Here is a 16,696-nt window from a genome sequence, read left to right on the forward strand (position 1 = left end):
GATGCTTGCCTACATTTTCTTCTAGCTGTTTTATAGTTCTGGTTCTTATACTTAGGTCTTTGATCCATGTTTAAAAATTTTTTTTTGGTAGGCAAGACATTTATTCACTTATTGTATCCTCTCAGTACAACATGGCCTATAGGATAAATGGAAAATTCACAACTTATCAAAACTAAAACTTTTTGCAATGTGCAATACATGTAGGGATGGTAATTTGATATGGTAAAAGTCGCAATGTCTCCCAAATGTAACTCCAGATTTTCTATTTTTACTATTTCTTAAAATACATAAATCAATATTACCAGAGACTCTACAATTGAATCCCATTGATTTACTATTAAACTTATTCATATTTCTCTGTGGGTTTTCAGGCTTCTACGAAATGAATTTTATGTCTGTTTTTAGATGTTAGCATTCTGGACTAATATGTGGGCTCTGGAAACACGGCAAAGTTGTCATATGACCAAATGGAAGCAGCCTAGCTTCTACAGATAAGACAGAAAAATTGGAGATCGGAATCTCTTTCACATCGCTTGGATTTTTCAGTCTTCTTCACTGTTAACTGATGACTTGCCAGAATTCTTAGAATTCCCTCACTTTTCTCACCCTTCTAACATTGGGTCATTGTTAGGTTCATTAACAATATTTTACTTCTACACAGTAAGACATTATAAAGCATTCCATTTAAAGGCAAATATCAACAATATATAGGACAATAATGAGTTATGCATTACAGTAATTGTACTTTCACAACTTCCTAATGAAGTCCATGTTTTTAGAAAAACATATTGCATATGAAACCACAAACAGGCATTTGGATTTCAGTACATTCTTACTCAAAACAGTAAACACAGTCCTATTAGAGTAAGAGTGTACTATAGATCCATACACTGGGATTTTGTGGGGTAGGTCCCATACACACAGCAATATGCTATACACATCTATATCACATCTCCTAAGCAAAGCCTTGCTTATTTTCTTGGCTTGTATCAAGGGTTTCTCATGTTGGTGAAGGGAAACAGACTATCGATGGAGACAGTCTGTCCTAGGCTCCTTCTTCAGCAGAGCAGTCGATTCCTGCATAGGCTAACTTCTCACAAAGTGTGGTATTCACGTAGGTCTTCTGTTCTTCTAACATCCTGTTTAAGGACACCAATATTTGGACAAATGAAGGCCTCTCATAAAGCTTCTCCTGCCAGCATTGTCTCATTAGTTCATACACCTCATCGTCTCGGTTTAGGGGCTTCTCCAGTTTGTAGCCCTGGGGTAGCTTCCTGTAGAGTTCTGCACATGTCATCCTGCAGTAGGAAATGCCACCCAAGCTAACAATCTCCCATAGTAACACACCATAGGACCATACATCGCTGTTGGTTGTATACACGCAGTAATTTAGTGACTCAATCACCATCCAGTGCACTGGGAGCCTTCCCATAGTCTTTTTCACATATATTTCTTGACCTTGGGTCAATCCAAAATCTGCTATTTTGGCTACATATTTTTCACCAGCTAAAGTGTTCCTGGCTGCCAGATCCCTGTGGATAAACTGTTTTTGGCTCACGTAGTCCATACCCTGGGCCACATCTGCTGCAAAGTGAAGAAGCTGCTGGGAGGACAGTGTAGAAGCAGTGCTGTTGCGATGGTGAATGCTGGGTCAGTCTCCACCATTTGGCTCTTGTGCAGGGAGTCCAGGAGCTTTCCATGGGAGGCATACCCGATGGCCAGGTACAAGCAGCTTCGATGTTCACAAGCTCCCAAGAGATGTTTGGATGGTGTTCAAGTCTACAAAGAACCTCCAGTTTGCCTGCAAAGTCCTTGTGATCATCTTTGGCGGCATATTCTTTCATCCTCTTGATGGCAGCATCCATCTGTAACCCGTCCTTCTTGATGCACACCTTAAGAACCTGGCCAAAATTGCCCTCTCCAATCACATCTTGAAATTTGATGTCATTCCAGTCAAGGATAGGATGATTTGTAGGATCCGGGTTGTTTTTGCCTTTTCTGTTCAGGGTCAGAGTTCCTGAGTTAAACTGCACAGCTGGTTCTTCCCTGTTTTGGAAGACTTGGGCCATTTTCCTTTGGAGGTTTGCCCTCTTCAATTGCAACATGATCAGAAAGACCAACAGCACTGTCAGGCAGGTCACTCATCTGGGCCAAGGATGGCTATAAGCAGCATCTTCCAACCTCCAAAGGTCTGCTGGGGCTTGAGATTCTGAAAGGGTCATCAGTTCATGAGAAAAGGAAGGATTGCTTGACCCTATGTTGTTCTCTGTAAAAATGTCCACCTGGCAAGCTGTTTCAGGCTCTAGGCCCTTGAGTTGGTACTGGGCAATGTGCTGGTCTTCATTTTTACTCTGAACTTTGTAACAGATCATAATAGAAGAAATAGACTAGCCACCCAATATCGTCCAAGAGATGATGGCCGAGGAGTCAGTGATGTTGGAAATCTTGATGTTTTCTGGTTGAGAAGGGAAATGACACTAAGGATCCAAGCAGTGATATCTTCACTCCATTTCCCCTGGGCTTTGGTGTTGACTCTGGTTCAGACTACATACTGCTCCCTGGGGTGTAAATTGTTAAGTAGCACTGAAGTCAAGTTGCCTGGCATGTTAATATTCTGCTGGTCAGTTTTCATTTGCACAGACCTCCTTTCTACTTCAACATAAAACTCATTTCTGAGCTTGGAAATATTGGTTGCCAGGTCAAATTCAGAGTGGTCTGACTTTTCAGAAGCAGACTGAGGGAGGAGGGAGACCAATAGAAGCTGTTGTGAAATGTCTCACTGGTCCAGGATGCCCTCTCCACTCTCTCCACATCAGATCAGCTGCATGCAAAGCTCATATTCTGTTTGAGGTTTCCAAATAGTTGAGTGTAACAATCTCATTTGACACTTGAATATGACTCCAGGCCTCATGATGATTAACAGGTTTGTATAGAAGCTTCTTGGATTTGATCGGTCCATCCCTAAAGTAAGGCTCAGAGCTGACGTTGATGACAACAAAGTTACGTCCAGTGTCAGTCACATTTGGGGCATTAAGGGGCTTTTGAAGAACTTTAACAGAAATGATGAAAGGTTTATCCATCATCTCAGCAACTGTGTTCACACTGCCGACCCAAACTCCTGAGTCAGGTGGGAGGATACAGTGGCTGTGAATGTCGTCACTGAGAGATGATCTGTATGGTAGAAGTCTTCTGGGTGAAGCACTGTCCCATCCAGCTTTACCAGAGTTATTTCTTCACTAGCAGATAGTGACCAGCCAGAGACTTTGCAGATGGGGTTAAATTTACCACTGTTCACGTGTACGTGATATGGCAAATCCTCTATCTTTGGGGTGATCCTTGGCATGCCTTCTTTCCCACACAGGAGCCCTTGCCATCCCAGAGAACAAAGGCATCCCTGGAAACAATCACGTCTCCCCATTGGTGCACCTGCACCTAAGCTCACAGTCTGGCCCATAATAACCAGGCTGGCATGCTTCATTGCACTGCAGACTCTTCCAACCTGTGGCATGGGAACACCCATATGGGTCTGGGAGACAGAACACATAGGACTTGCACCCCTCTGGTCCACTACACCTTTCTTTACAAGTTCTGCCAAATGTGTGGTGTTCACAAGCCTTCTCACATGTTCTCCCCATAAATTCAGAAGGACAAATATTCACCAGTATCTTCATGGAAGACACCATTGTTCATCCAAACAGTACAAAGACTGCTGCATTCAGCTCCACACTTCTGAGCTTTACATCTCTGGACAATCAGCCTGGTGAAGGCCGAGGTGAAGAGGTTTCCTCCTATGTTCCTGGCCAAGTACACTCCAGCATCCTGGGGCTGAGCATATGGCAGGTGCACTTCTAAGATATCAGGTACTTCATGCTGGGGCATTGAATGGATGAAGGAACCATTTTTATAAATCACTGCATCTTCTTCTTTAATCTACTCCTTTTGAAAGATATATTCATGTTCTCTCCCCTCTTGAGAGTCATAGTTGAAGTAGCTGGTAGAAAGGAAGCTTGTTTGTGCATCTTCATGTTTCATATCCTTATTGCCTCTCCTCGAACTCACCCTTCACAGAAATAAGCACTGTTGATTTTACTAGCCTTTTCCCTCTTCCAAACAACTCCCTTTAGCCCATTCTCTGGTCACATCTTGAGTAACTTCCAGTGGATCCTGGTGTTGTTCATTAAGACTTCAAAGTCCCTTCCTATGGTGATGAGCTCATTGAGATGCCACCCCAAGGAAATACAGGTGAGGGATGTTTCAGTGTCAGACACAAAAGGTAGGGAATTGATCAAGATCAGGTCCATGGCACCTTCCACTGTTCAGTTCTGAGGCCATGAAAATATCCACATCAAGGCATCAACAGGCAATCGCCGGATACTTGCGATCTTGGACTTCTCTGTCACATGGCAAGATACATAGTGGCATTTGCTGGTCTCTACCTTCTCTCCCAAGGTTCTTTGCTTTCAGCTTCTGAATGCTCTGTCTGTGGCTTTCTTTCTCAGCTTTGTGACTCTCTCTCACAGCTTCTGTTCTTTGATTCATTTTTAGTTAATTTTTGTATATGGTGTGAGATGCGGGTCCTCTTTCATTCTTTTGCATATGGATACCCAGTTCTCCCAGCACCATTTGTTGAAGAGACTATTCTTTCCCAGTTGAGTGGACTTGGCAGACTTGTCAAATATCAGTTGGCCAAAGATCTGAGGGTCTATTTCTGAACTCTAAATTCAATTTTATTGGTTAATACATCTACCCTTAGGCCATTAGCATGCTGTTTTGACCACTGTAGCTTTGTAATATCCGTTAAAGTCAGCAAGTGTGAGTCCCCCAACTTTTTCTTTTTCAAGATGTTTGTGGCTATTGGGCCCCTTACTCTCCCAAATAAATTTGATAATTGGCTTTTTCATCACTGCAAAGTAGGCTGTTAGAATTTTTATTGGGATTGCATTGAATGTGTAAATCATTTTGGGTAGAACTGACATCTTAACGATATTTTAGTTTTCCAATCTATGAACGCAGAATGGCCTTCTATTTATGTGCCAGTTTGAATGTATTATGTCCCCCAGAACACCATTATCTTTGATGTAATCTTGTGTGGGCAGACGTATCAGTGTTGATTAGATTGTAATTCTTTGAGTGTTTCCATGGTGATGAGTCCTACCCAGCTGTGGGTGATGAATCTGATTGGATAATTTCCATGGAGGTGTTAACCCACCCATTCAGGGTGGGACTAAATTAAATCACTGGAGCCGTATAAATGAGCTGATAAACAGAAGGAACTCAGTGCAGCTGAAAGTGACATTTTGAAGAGAAACTACACCCAAGAGGGACACTTTCAAGAATGCACTGGAACTGAGAGAGGAGCTTCAGTTTATAGACACATTTTGGAGACGGCCTTTGAAAACAGACTTTTGCTCCAGAGAAGCTAAGAGAGGACAAATGCCCCAAGAGCAACTAAGAGTGACAATTTTGAGGAACTGTAGCCTAGAGAGGACCATCCTTGGAGAAAGCAATTTTGAAACTAGAACTTGGAGCAGACGCTGGCCACGTGCCTTCCCAGCTAACAGAGGTTTTCCAGATGCCATTGGCCAACCTCTAGTGAAGGTACCCAATTGTTGATGCGTTACTCTGGACACTTTGTGGCCTTAAGACTATAACTGTGTAACCAAATAAACCCCCTTTTATAAAATCCAATCCATTTCTGGTGTTTTGCATTCCAGCAGCATTAGCAAACCAGAACAAATTTTTTAGGTCTTCAATTTCTTTCAACAATATTTTGTAGTTTGTTTGTGAACAAATCCTTTAAATCCTTGGTTAAATTTAGTCCTAGGTATTTGATTGTTTTTGTTGCTATTGAAAATGGAATTTTTTTTTCTTGATTTCCTCCTCATATTGCTCATTGCTAGTGTATAGAAACACAGTGGATTTTTGTGTGTTGATCTTGTATCCTCCCACTTTGCTGTATTTGTTTATTAGCTCTAGTAGATTTGTTGTGGAGTTTTGGTAACTTTCTATATATAGGATCATGTCATCTGCAAATAGTGAAAGTTTGACTTCTTCCTTTCCAAGATGGATAATTTTATTTCTTTTTCTTGCCTAACTGCTCTGGCTAGAGATTATAGCACAATGTTGAATAACTGTGGTGACCATGGACATCCTTGCCTTGTTCCAGATCCCAGAGGGAAAGCTTTTGGTTTTTCACCATTGAATACTTTGTTAGCTGTGGGTTTTTCATATAAGACCTTTATCATATTGAGGATCTTTCCTTCTATTCCTATTGTTTGAAGTGTTTTTATCAAGAAAGGTGTTGGGCTTTGTCAGATGCCTTTTCTGCATCAATTGAAATGATCATATAATTTTCTCCCTTTGATTTGTTAATGCGATGCATTACATTAATTGATTTTCTTGTGTTGAATCACCCTTGTATACCTTGGATAAAACCCACTTGATTGTGGTATATAATTCTTTTATGTGCTGTTGGATTTGACTTGCAAGTATTTTGTTGAGAATTTTTGCATCTATATTCATGAGAGAAATTGGTCTGTAATTTTCTTTGCTTGTAGTATCTTTATCTGACTTTGATATCAGGGTGATGTTGGCCTCATGGAATGAGTTATGTAGTGCTCCCTACTCTTAAGTTTTTTGGAAGAGTTTGAGCAAGGTTGGTATTAAATCTTCTTGGAATGATTGGTAGAATCAACTGTGAAGTCATCTGGTTCTGGGCTTTTCTTTGTTGGGAGGTTTTTGATGACTGATTCAATCCCTTTACTTCTAATTTGTCTATTGAGGTCTTCTGTTTCTTCTAGAGTCAGTGTAGTTCATTCATGTATTTCTAGGAATTTGTCCATTTCATCTACCTTGTCTAATTTGTTGGCATACTGTTGTTCATGGTATCCTCTTATGAGCCCCTCCCTTTTTTTGTGGGGTCAGTAGTAATGTCCCCTTTCTCATTTCTGATTTTATTTATTTGCATCTTCTCTCTTTTTTACTTTGTCATACTAGCTAAGGGTTTGTCAGTTTTATTGATCTCAAAGAACAAACTTTTCTTTTTCATGCTAGCTAAGGGTTTGTTGATTTTATTGATCTTCTCAAAGAACCAACTTTTGGTTTTGTTAATATTCTATATATTTTTTATTTTCAATTTAATTTATTTCTGCTCTAATTTTTGTTATTTCTTTCCTTCTGCTTGCTTGAAGGTTAGTTTTCTATTTTCTTTCTAGTTTCTCCAGGTATGCAGTTAGGTCTTTGGTTTTAGCTCTTTATTATTTTTTTAATGTAAGCACTTAGGGCTATAAGTTTCCCTCTCAGCTCTGCCTTTGCTGCATTCTATAAGTTTTGATATAATGTGTTCCCATTTTTGTTCATCTCAAAATATTTACTGATTTCCCTTACAGTTACTTCTTTGACCCACTGATTGTTTAAGGGTATGTTATTTAACTTCCATATATTTGTGAATTTTCCAGATCTCCACCTATTATTGACTTCCAACTTCATTCCATTATGGTCAGAGAAAGTGCTCTGGATAATTTCTATCTTTAAAATTTATTGAGACTTGTTTTGTGAGACAACATCTGGTCTACCCTGGAGAATGATCAATGCAAACTTGAGAAGAATGTTTATCTAGCTGTTTGGAGATGCAGATGTTCCACTTTGCTTAGCTGCCAGAATGCAAAATATGAGAAATGGATTGGCTTTTAAAATTGGAGTTTATGGGGGAGAAAGAAGATGGCAGCATAGAGAGGAGTGGAAGTTAGTCCCCCTGGAACAACTAATAAGCAATCAGGAACAACTAGTAAATAATCTGGAATAACTGCTGGGGGACAAACATGACTGTCCACACATGATACACCAACCTGGATTGGGAGGAATGCCTGAGATCACAGCACAAAATCTGTAGGTAAAAACTGTGGACCTGCACTGAAAGCCCCTTCCTGACAGCAGCCCAAACTGCAAGGCCTCACTGTGAAAGACAGCAGCACTTTCTCAACAAGTGAATATACCTCAGTACAGCTCCAACTGGGGTTTTGATTAACAAATGTGGACTGCTCAATGCAAGCTACAAATTCCCAATAAGCAGACAGAGGTTTTTAGTGATGACTGACCTTAAAGAGCTGGAGGACTTCTCTGTGCTGGAGGAGGAGCTCAGAGGACCACATGCTATATCTGGCCAGAGGGTGAAGCTGGGGGGACCATGGACTGGCCCTGAATGGGGGCTTTCAGTCCCTTTTTCTCTCTCTCAACCTGGGTGGCTCAGTGGAGAAAGCCACAGCCATTTTCAGTTCCCAGCTCTCTGACCCAGACAAAGGTGGAGATAGCAGAGTCAGAGAGACAAAGAGCCTATTTAAATGCAATGAAAACTCTCTAGGGGGTGTATCTTCCCTAAGGGGAAGGAGGGGGTGCCCAGCCCTACTACTGGCCTCTCATTCAGAACCAGACCCCAGAGCTTGGGGGAAAACAGCCAAAACTGAAATTAAGGACTAAGGGGTCTCCACCTCCTTACACTGGTCAGAAGCTACAGGCTGACAAATGCCACCTGCTGGGCAGGTTGGGAAAAGCACAGCTGGTTTGAGGCCTCACAGGGTATGTCAATCTTCTAAGACACACCCTCAGGGAGACCTGATATGGAAACCAGCAAAAGAAAAGCAATCCATCACATACAAAAGAAGCTTGATAAGACTATGTGTGGATTTCTCAGTAGAAGCCATGGAGGCAATAAGGAAGTGGTGTGATATATTTAAGTTACTTAAAGAGAAAAAAACCACCAACCAAGAATCCTATATCCAGCAAAACTGTCCTTCAACTAGGAGGGAGAGTTTAAAATATTTTCTGACAAATGTACAAATATGTTTTTACATGAGGGAGAACAAATGAATGTCAACTTTGCAAGGTGTTAAAATTAAGGTGGTATTAGGGGGAAAATACAATCAATGCAAACTAGAGACTATAATTAACAGAATCATTGTATTGTGCTTCCTGTAATGTAACAAAGGCAATATACCAAAGCTAAATGCATATAAGAGGGGGGCATAAGGGAGAGGTATGGGACACTTGGCATTGGTGATGTTGTCTGGCTCTTTATTCTACTTTAATTTAATGCTATCTTTCCTTTTGTTGCTTCCTAGCTGTCATGTTTGGTTTTGTTTTGTTTTCTCTTTCTTTCTTTCTTTCTTTTTTTTTTTGCTTTTGTCTCTCTACCTTCTTTGACTCCTCCTCCTTCTTTGTGGAAGAAATGGAGATGTCCTTATATCGATAGTGGTGAGGGTGGTGAATACATAAATATGTGACTGTACAGGGAACCATCGATTGTTTACTGAGGATGGAATGTATGGAGTGTGAACAAAACAATCTATTAAAAAGTTGATTGATGAAGAAGCCTTGAGGACACTATATTGAGTGAAATAAATCAGACACATGAGGACAAATATTGCAGGGTCTCACTGATATGAACTAATTACAATATGTAAACTCATAGATATGAAGTATAAGTTACCAGGATATAAAACGAGGTTAAAGAATGGGGAGAAATTGGTTACTATGAGCAGAATGTTCAACTAGGTTGAACTTAAGTGTTTGAAAATGGACAGAGGTGATGGTAGCACTTTGTGAGAATGACTAACAGTGCTGAATGGTCTGTGAATGGGTGCATAGGGGAAGCTCAGAGTCATGTATGTCACCAGAAGGAAAGTTAACGGTTAAAAGATGGGAATATATAAAATAGTGAATCCTGTGGTGGGCAATGTCCATGATTAACTGTACAAATATTAGAAATCTCTTTCATGAACTAGAACAGATGTATGACATTATAACTAGAAGTTAATAATAGAGGAGCATATAGGGAGAAAAGTATACCTATTGCAAACTATATACTACAGTTAGTAGTATTTTAACATTCTTGCATCAATAGTAACAAGTGTACTATACCAATACTATGAGTCAATAATGGAGGCCGGGTGGTTAGGGATATGGGAGTATTTAAGTTTCCTATTTTTTTTTGTCTTTATTTCTTTTCTGGAGTAATGAAAATGTTCTAAAAATTGAAAAAAAAATAATTATGGTGATGTATGCACAGCTGTATGATGGTACCATGGGTAACTACACTTTGCATCTTTGGATAATTGTATGGAATGTAAACAATCTCAATAAAAAAATTAGAGTTTATTAGGTTACAATTTACAGTTGTAAAGCCATAAAAATGTCCCAATTAAGGCATCAGAAGGAGGATACCTTCACTGAAGAAAGGCTGATGGCATCCAGAACACCTCTGTCAGCTGAGAAGGCACTGTGCTTGTGTCCTTCACTCCCAGGTTGTGTTGCTTTCACCTTCTGATTCCAGTGGCTTTCTCTCTATAAACATGTGTGGGTCTTCTCTTAGCTTTTCTGGGGCAAAATCTGGATTTCATATCTTGTCTTCCCTGGGCTCTCTCCAGGTTCTAGCTATTTCTGTGAGGCCTTGCTTAGCATCTCCCAGGGTATTTCTGACTGTATCTCCAAATGCCTGGTTTCAATGGCTGTCTCCAAAATGTCTCTGGCATTTTCTCTCTAAGCATCTCTTTTCAAAATGTCTCTGCCTTTTATCCTCTCATAGAGGATGCCAGAAAACTAAGACTCACCTTGAATGGGTGAGGTCACACCTCCATGGAAACAACCCAATCAAAAGATCCCACCCACAGTAAGTCTGCACCCACAAGAGTGGATTTAAGGAACATAGCCTTTCTTGGGGTATTTAACAGTGTCAAACTGGTGCACAGTGTTTGGTCCTTATCTGTTAGGTCTAGTTCATTTAATGTATGATTCAATTTCTCTGTTTCCTTATTGAGCCCCTTTCTAGACTTTCTATCTATTGATGAGATTGGTGTATTGAAATCTCCAACTATTATTATAGAGACACCTATTTCTCCCTTTGGTTGTGCTAGTGTTTGCCTCATGTATTTTGGGGCACCTTGGTTAGGTGTGTAAATATCTATGATAGTTATTTCTTCCTAGTGGATTGCCCTTTTTATTAATATATGATGTTCTTCTTTGTCTCTTACAACAGTTTTCATTTTAATGTCTATTTTTTCCAATATTGTCATAGTGACTCCAGCTCTTTTTTGGTTACCATTTGCATGGAACATATTTTTCCAACCTTTTGCTTTCAACCTATTTGAGTCCTTGGGTCTAAGGTGAGTCTCTTGTAGATAGCATATAGATGGATCATACTTTTTTAATCCATTCTGCAATCTGTGTCTTTTGATAGGGGACTTTGATCCATTAACATTCAATTATATTACTATAAAGGCAGTACTTACTTCAACCATTATATCCTTTGGTTTTTATATGTCATATCTTATTTTTGTCTCTCTTTTTACCCTTTTTGTAACCCTTACTGGCAATCTTCATTTCTACAATCTCCTCCAAGCCTCTCTTTTGTCTTTTCTTTTCAGCCTGATCTCCCTTTAGTATTTCTTATAGGGCTGATCTCTTGTTGACAAACTCTCTGTTTCTATTTATCTGTGAATATTTTAAACTCTCCCTCTTTTTTGAAGGACAGTTTTGTCAGATAAACAATTCTTGGCTGACAGTTTTTCTCTTTCAGTACCTTAAATATATCATACCACTGCCTTCTCACCTCCATGGTTTCTGTTGAGAAATCAGCACTTAATATTATTGCTTTTCCTTTGTATGTGACAAATTGCTTTTCTCTTGCTGCTTTCTGGATTCTCTATTTTTGGCATTTGACATTCTGGTTAGTATGTGTCTTGGAGTAGATCTATTAGGATTTTTTCTGTTTGGAGTATGATGTGCTTCTTGGACATGTGTATGTATAACTTTCATAAGAGTTGGGAAATTTGGGGTCATTATTTCCTCAAGTATTCTTTCTGCCCCCTTTCCTTTGTCTTCTCCTTCTTGGACATGTATGTTTGTGCACTTCATGTTGTAATTCAAATCTGAGACCCTGTTCAATTTTTTCCATTCTCTATGTGTTCTTCTGTCTGTAAGATTTCCATTGTGCTGTCTTCTAGTTCACTGTTTCTTCTGCCTGTTCAAATCTGCTGTTGTATACCACTAGCGTATTTTATATCTCTTCTATTTTGACTTTCATATTGTTATGTTTCTTTTTATACTTTTAAATTCTTCTTTATGCTCACACAGTATCTCCTTAATATCCTTTCTCTCTTTAGCCTTCATCTCCTTGAATTGATTTTGGAGATCTGTTTGAATATCTTTGATTAGTTGTTCCAAATTCTGTGTTTTAATTTGTTCCCTTGACTGGACTTTATATTCCTGTTTCTTAGTATGGCTTGTAATTTTTTTTGACATCTAGGCATATGACTATCTTGATGAGTTTACTCTAAAGGTCAGTTTTCCTCTCTTGCCTAGGGTTTTACTGTTGATTGGTTTTGTGTTAAGATTCTTCTTTGATGCTTGGTTTAACTTATTCTAGACCTTTAGAATTGCCCATGTTTAAACTTATCAGATTTTTTCAGCTCTTCTTCATCTAATTCTTGCCCTCAATATGTGGTACAATTTTAAAGATTGCACTTTGTGTGCAATTGTTTCACCCCCAGGAGAAAACTTCCTCTCCTCTGTTCCTTCTCCAGGAATCTTGAACTTTCTTTTCATTCATTCATTCATTCATTCATTCATTCATTTTTGCCCCTTTACATTTTTTTTACACTCCTTTCATTGTTTCTAGTTTTTGCCTGGAGGAAAAATCCTGGCAGGAGTGTCACCCCAGAGAGGACTTTCCCATTTGCTGTGAAGGGTCAGATAGTATATTTTTGAGACTTTATGAGTCGCATTGTCTCTGTTGCATCTACTCAACACTGCTGGTGCAACATGGAAGTGGTCATACACAGAACATAAATGAATGAGTGTGGGCTGTGTTCAAATAAAATTTTATTGACGGTAGGCTGGGTTTGACCCACAGGCTCTAATTTGCTGACCTCTGCTTTGGGCCTTTTGCCCATGCTATGCTTTTTCACTTGCCTACCTGGAACACCTCTGCCTCCTCCACTCACCTGTCCATTACTCATTCCTATTGTCACTGCATATCTGAGGTCTTTTCCCATTAACTTGGGCAAAATAGACAACACCCATCACTGTATTCTGAACATACCATCTGCTCACCTGTGTTTCTCCTCTAACCTGATTGTGAGCTTTATTCAGTCACTCATTTAATGATATTTAAAGAACACCCACTATGGGATGGAGTTGATGACTTTTCAGTCTTTGTGTAGCTTCTAGCTGAAAGCCTGGCATGTAAAACATGCCTAGCACGTGTTTGTGGAATAAAAAGAGGTAGAACCCTCAATAAAGAAATCCATTGCCAAAGACACATTCACATCTTTGGTGTAACTGCCTGAGGGTAGGGAATTGTCTTTACTGATTTTGAAACCTCTCCACTGCGCAGAGGATTTGGTCAATGGGTTGCATTTGGAGCTTTCCTTTCAAGGTTTTTGTAGCCTGGTCTGGAATAGTCTTGTGTCTCCCACCTGTTGGCTAAGCTCCCCTCCTCAACTAGGCTCCTGGGTTCTTGCTTTCTGGTGACCTCTCCTGGCAGGACCAAGAATAGCATCATCAATATCTAAACGTCCAGCTGGGTAGGAGACTGATCCTAAGGTGAGTTTGAGTGTGAGTTTTCTTATTTTTATTTCTAAATTAGAAGATCTATTGTTTCGCTGTTCTTTGAGAGAGCAGTGTTATTCTGGGTTAAGGATCTTAAACAGCTCACAGCATGAGTATATTGAAATAGTTCCTTGCAGAATCTAAACTTTTTTTTTTTTGGTTCATAGTCTCTGGCTCTTTAAGAGTCATTATGAGATAATTATGTCAAAATGAAATGTCCTGATTATTCATATTGTAGAAATAATTTCATAGATTCATGTATTGAAAAAATATTTTAAGTAGATCTTAAGCCATCTTAAATTCATAACCATCCTGAATGCAAGCAAAATATTTATTGATATTGACTGAATTAATTGTGACCAATGGAACTAAAATGATTTTATTTGGTTTCAACCTGGTCAGATGTAGATTTTAAATGGTTACTAGGAAGGTTATGTGTTTGTGGTCAGAGGCAGAGAAAAGAAAATGAGTTACAGCTGGTTACAAAACAAACACAAAACCTTCACACTGTTTCTCATGTTACTAGAGCAAACAGGAGAGAAGTCCCAGCTGGGGATTGTAGCACAGAGTGGATGTTGGGTAAACACGAGAGAAACTGGAGAAGGTTCTGGGTCTCTTCATTTTTTTAAATGTAAGAAGCTGGTGAGGGAAGTGGCAGCTTAACCAAGTGTAAGGTTTCTGTTTGCTGAGGCACCTCTACAGGTAATAGATATTTAAATCAAATTTCCATTGTTTGAGGGTCTCTTCACTGATGCATTAATAATCTGCCTGACCTAACATTTTAAGATTGGCTGCTTTTGTGAGGGAACCATGGTGAGAAGAAAAACGCCTGTGCTGAAGAGGGGTTGGGAGGAAGGAAGGAACATAAGGTGACCTTTGGTTACTCTAAAGAAAAATAAGGCAGTGTTGCTAATTGGCAAAGGCCACAAAGGATAGTAAACACGGCAGGGGCAATGTGGAGAATGTGTGGTGTGACTGAGCTCATCCCGTTGCAACAAACACTCATGCAATTTGGTGGTAAGAAACTTCTGGCAAGTTCCTCATTTAGTAAGCTGTTGTCACAGTATTTTGAATAGATTCTTGACAGGGTGTATGTTTGTGTCTGTTTAGTTGGGCAATACATTGGCAAAGCAGTTTTAATAAATAAATGCTCTGCTTGCCTGAGGTATTAAAGTTTAAAATAAAATATTGTCTTCACCCTTATTTCTGGCATGAACAAATACTTCACATTTGCCAATTCTCAACCCAAGTTAAGTGTCACCACTTGGCAATGTCTATCAGAATTAAAATTCATGTATCCTTTGACTCTGCAATTCCACTTTCAGGAATTGATCCCATAGCTAATAGAACAGAATACAGACATATGTACAAAGATATTTGCCTTGTTTGTGAGACACAAAAGACTGGAAACCCCAATATATCTGTCAGTAGGGGACTGAGTAAGTTTTAGGACTTCCATACAATAGAATACAGCTCAGCTATCACATTTAAAGAGGTAAATCTAAATGTATGGATTTGCAAAAGCGCCCCTCTCCCCCCATATCTTAAGTTTCACTAAAGAACAGGCGGGTCTGTGTAAGAAAGGAAGGCACATATATTCACATGTGCTTGTACCTACATAGAATATTTCTATAGAGATAGTGAAGAAATACAGCAATGGATGCCTCTACAGAAAAGATTGGAAGAATGGGTTTTGGAGGTCAAGGGAAATTTACTTTTCATGCCATACTGCTCTGCACTGTTGAAAATTTTTATTGGCCAGGTGCACGAATTATTTTTTAAAGAGATTTTTAATGTAAATGTCATTCTTCCCAATTAATTAGGGTTTTGTGGGTGGTGGTATCAGTGCCCAGCAAAGGAGACTGAAATATATGGTCTAATTCATGGACCAAAAATGTTTTTAAAGCCCTACAGAAGAAGACATCTTTCAGTTAACTGTACATATGAGAAGAGTATTTCGGTAACTAATGAATAATAGAGAACATTGATTTGAGCTACTATTTTTATGCTGACAGTTTTGGATCTAGAGAGTTGCGGAGAAAGCCCGGCGCCTCTCCCCAGGAAGAGGTGGCAAAGACCTTGTCATGACAAAGGGCCACTGTCAATTAAAGCCTGCTCGAGCACTAACTGAAGGCTTCCAACTTCCCTCTCATATTTTTAATTCCATCTCTTAAAGAGTCGTCATCACCATTTCTTTCTTTGTCTGTAGATGACTGAAGAATGCTTGGGAGGATAAACACCTACTGGTTTACTTACAGATAAACTTGGAGGTCTCTAGAAACCAGTTGTGTGACAACAACCTAGCAACTTCCTCTGAAGTTGTGCTCTTGGGATGGCAAGAAAGAGAAGTACAGAAGAGGGGCCAACACGTTCTTTTGTGAGGTCTGCTGCTGAAACAATGCTTGGTGTTTCCCTTAATTTAACCTTTAATAGCTTGTGTTATCTCTTATAATGTTAGGTTAGTTATGAATTAACTCATTTGTCTATACTTTCTCTCTTCTCAGACTGTAAGCTCTCTAAGTGCTGGGATGACGTCTTCATTCATTCATATGTTCATTTATGGAGCAAACATTTAATGCACAGCTACTATGTGTGTGACACTTTATTAAGCCCTGGGAGATGCGAAGATGAATAAAACTTGTTTTTTACTTTCAAGATACTCACAATCTACTAGCCTCTTTACAGTCTGATAATGTTTTTCAGATCTATACCTCCCAAGGCTTTTGGCACAGAAGGGACTCAAGAAGGTATTTAATAAATGTTGGTTGATTAAGAAATTGCTCGACCTACAAAACCCAGAATGGTGCCATGACAATGAGGGTGTGCAATAAGTATTTGCTGATGAGCTTTTAGTAAATTTCTTGAGGCCTGTTTAATAGTGGCATTTGGAACTGTAATTTCTACCTTTGTTTAGATGTTTCTGGGACTGGGAATGAACCTTCTTTGAGCTGATACCGAGGGCAACATTTATTCTAGCTTGACAATAGCCTGGGCTATAAACTTCTCAGGAAGTGGGCTCACCTTCCACATGGGCAAACAGCTACTCACCAACAAAGGGACACAGGAAGAGGGAAGGAGGCTGTGGAGCCAATGT

At 39.5% G+C, this 16,696-nt stretch overlaps 1 long non-coding RNA gene and 1 pseudogene across 1 annotated transcript; one reads left to right on the plus strand and one right to left on the minus strand.

The window, feature by feature from the left end:
- Positions 1 to 1,045: 1,045 nt before the first annotated feature.
- Positions 1,046 to 13,010, minus strand: LOC119542598 (annotated as a pseudogene).
- Positions 13,011 to 14,240: 1,230 nt separating this feature from the next.
- LOC119541919 lies at positions 14,241 to 16,230 on the plus strand. The gene is made up of 3 exons (XR_005218382.1): positions 14,241 to 14,304; positions 15,812 to 15,984; positions 16,107 to 16,230. It is a non-coding gene; the product is annotated as an uncharacterized LOC119541919 (long non-coding RNA).
- The last annotated feature ends 466 nt before the right edge of the window (positions 16,231 to 16,696 follow it).

The sequence above is a fragment of the Choloepus didactylus genome, chromosome 8 (assembly GCF_015220235.1).
Source record: "Choloepus didactylus isolate mChoDid1 chromosome 8, mChoDid1.pri, whole genome shotgun sequence".
Lineage (NCBI taxonomy): Eukaryota > Metazoa > Chordata > Mammalia > Pilosa > Megalonychidae > Choloepus > Choloepus didactylus.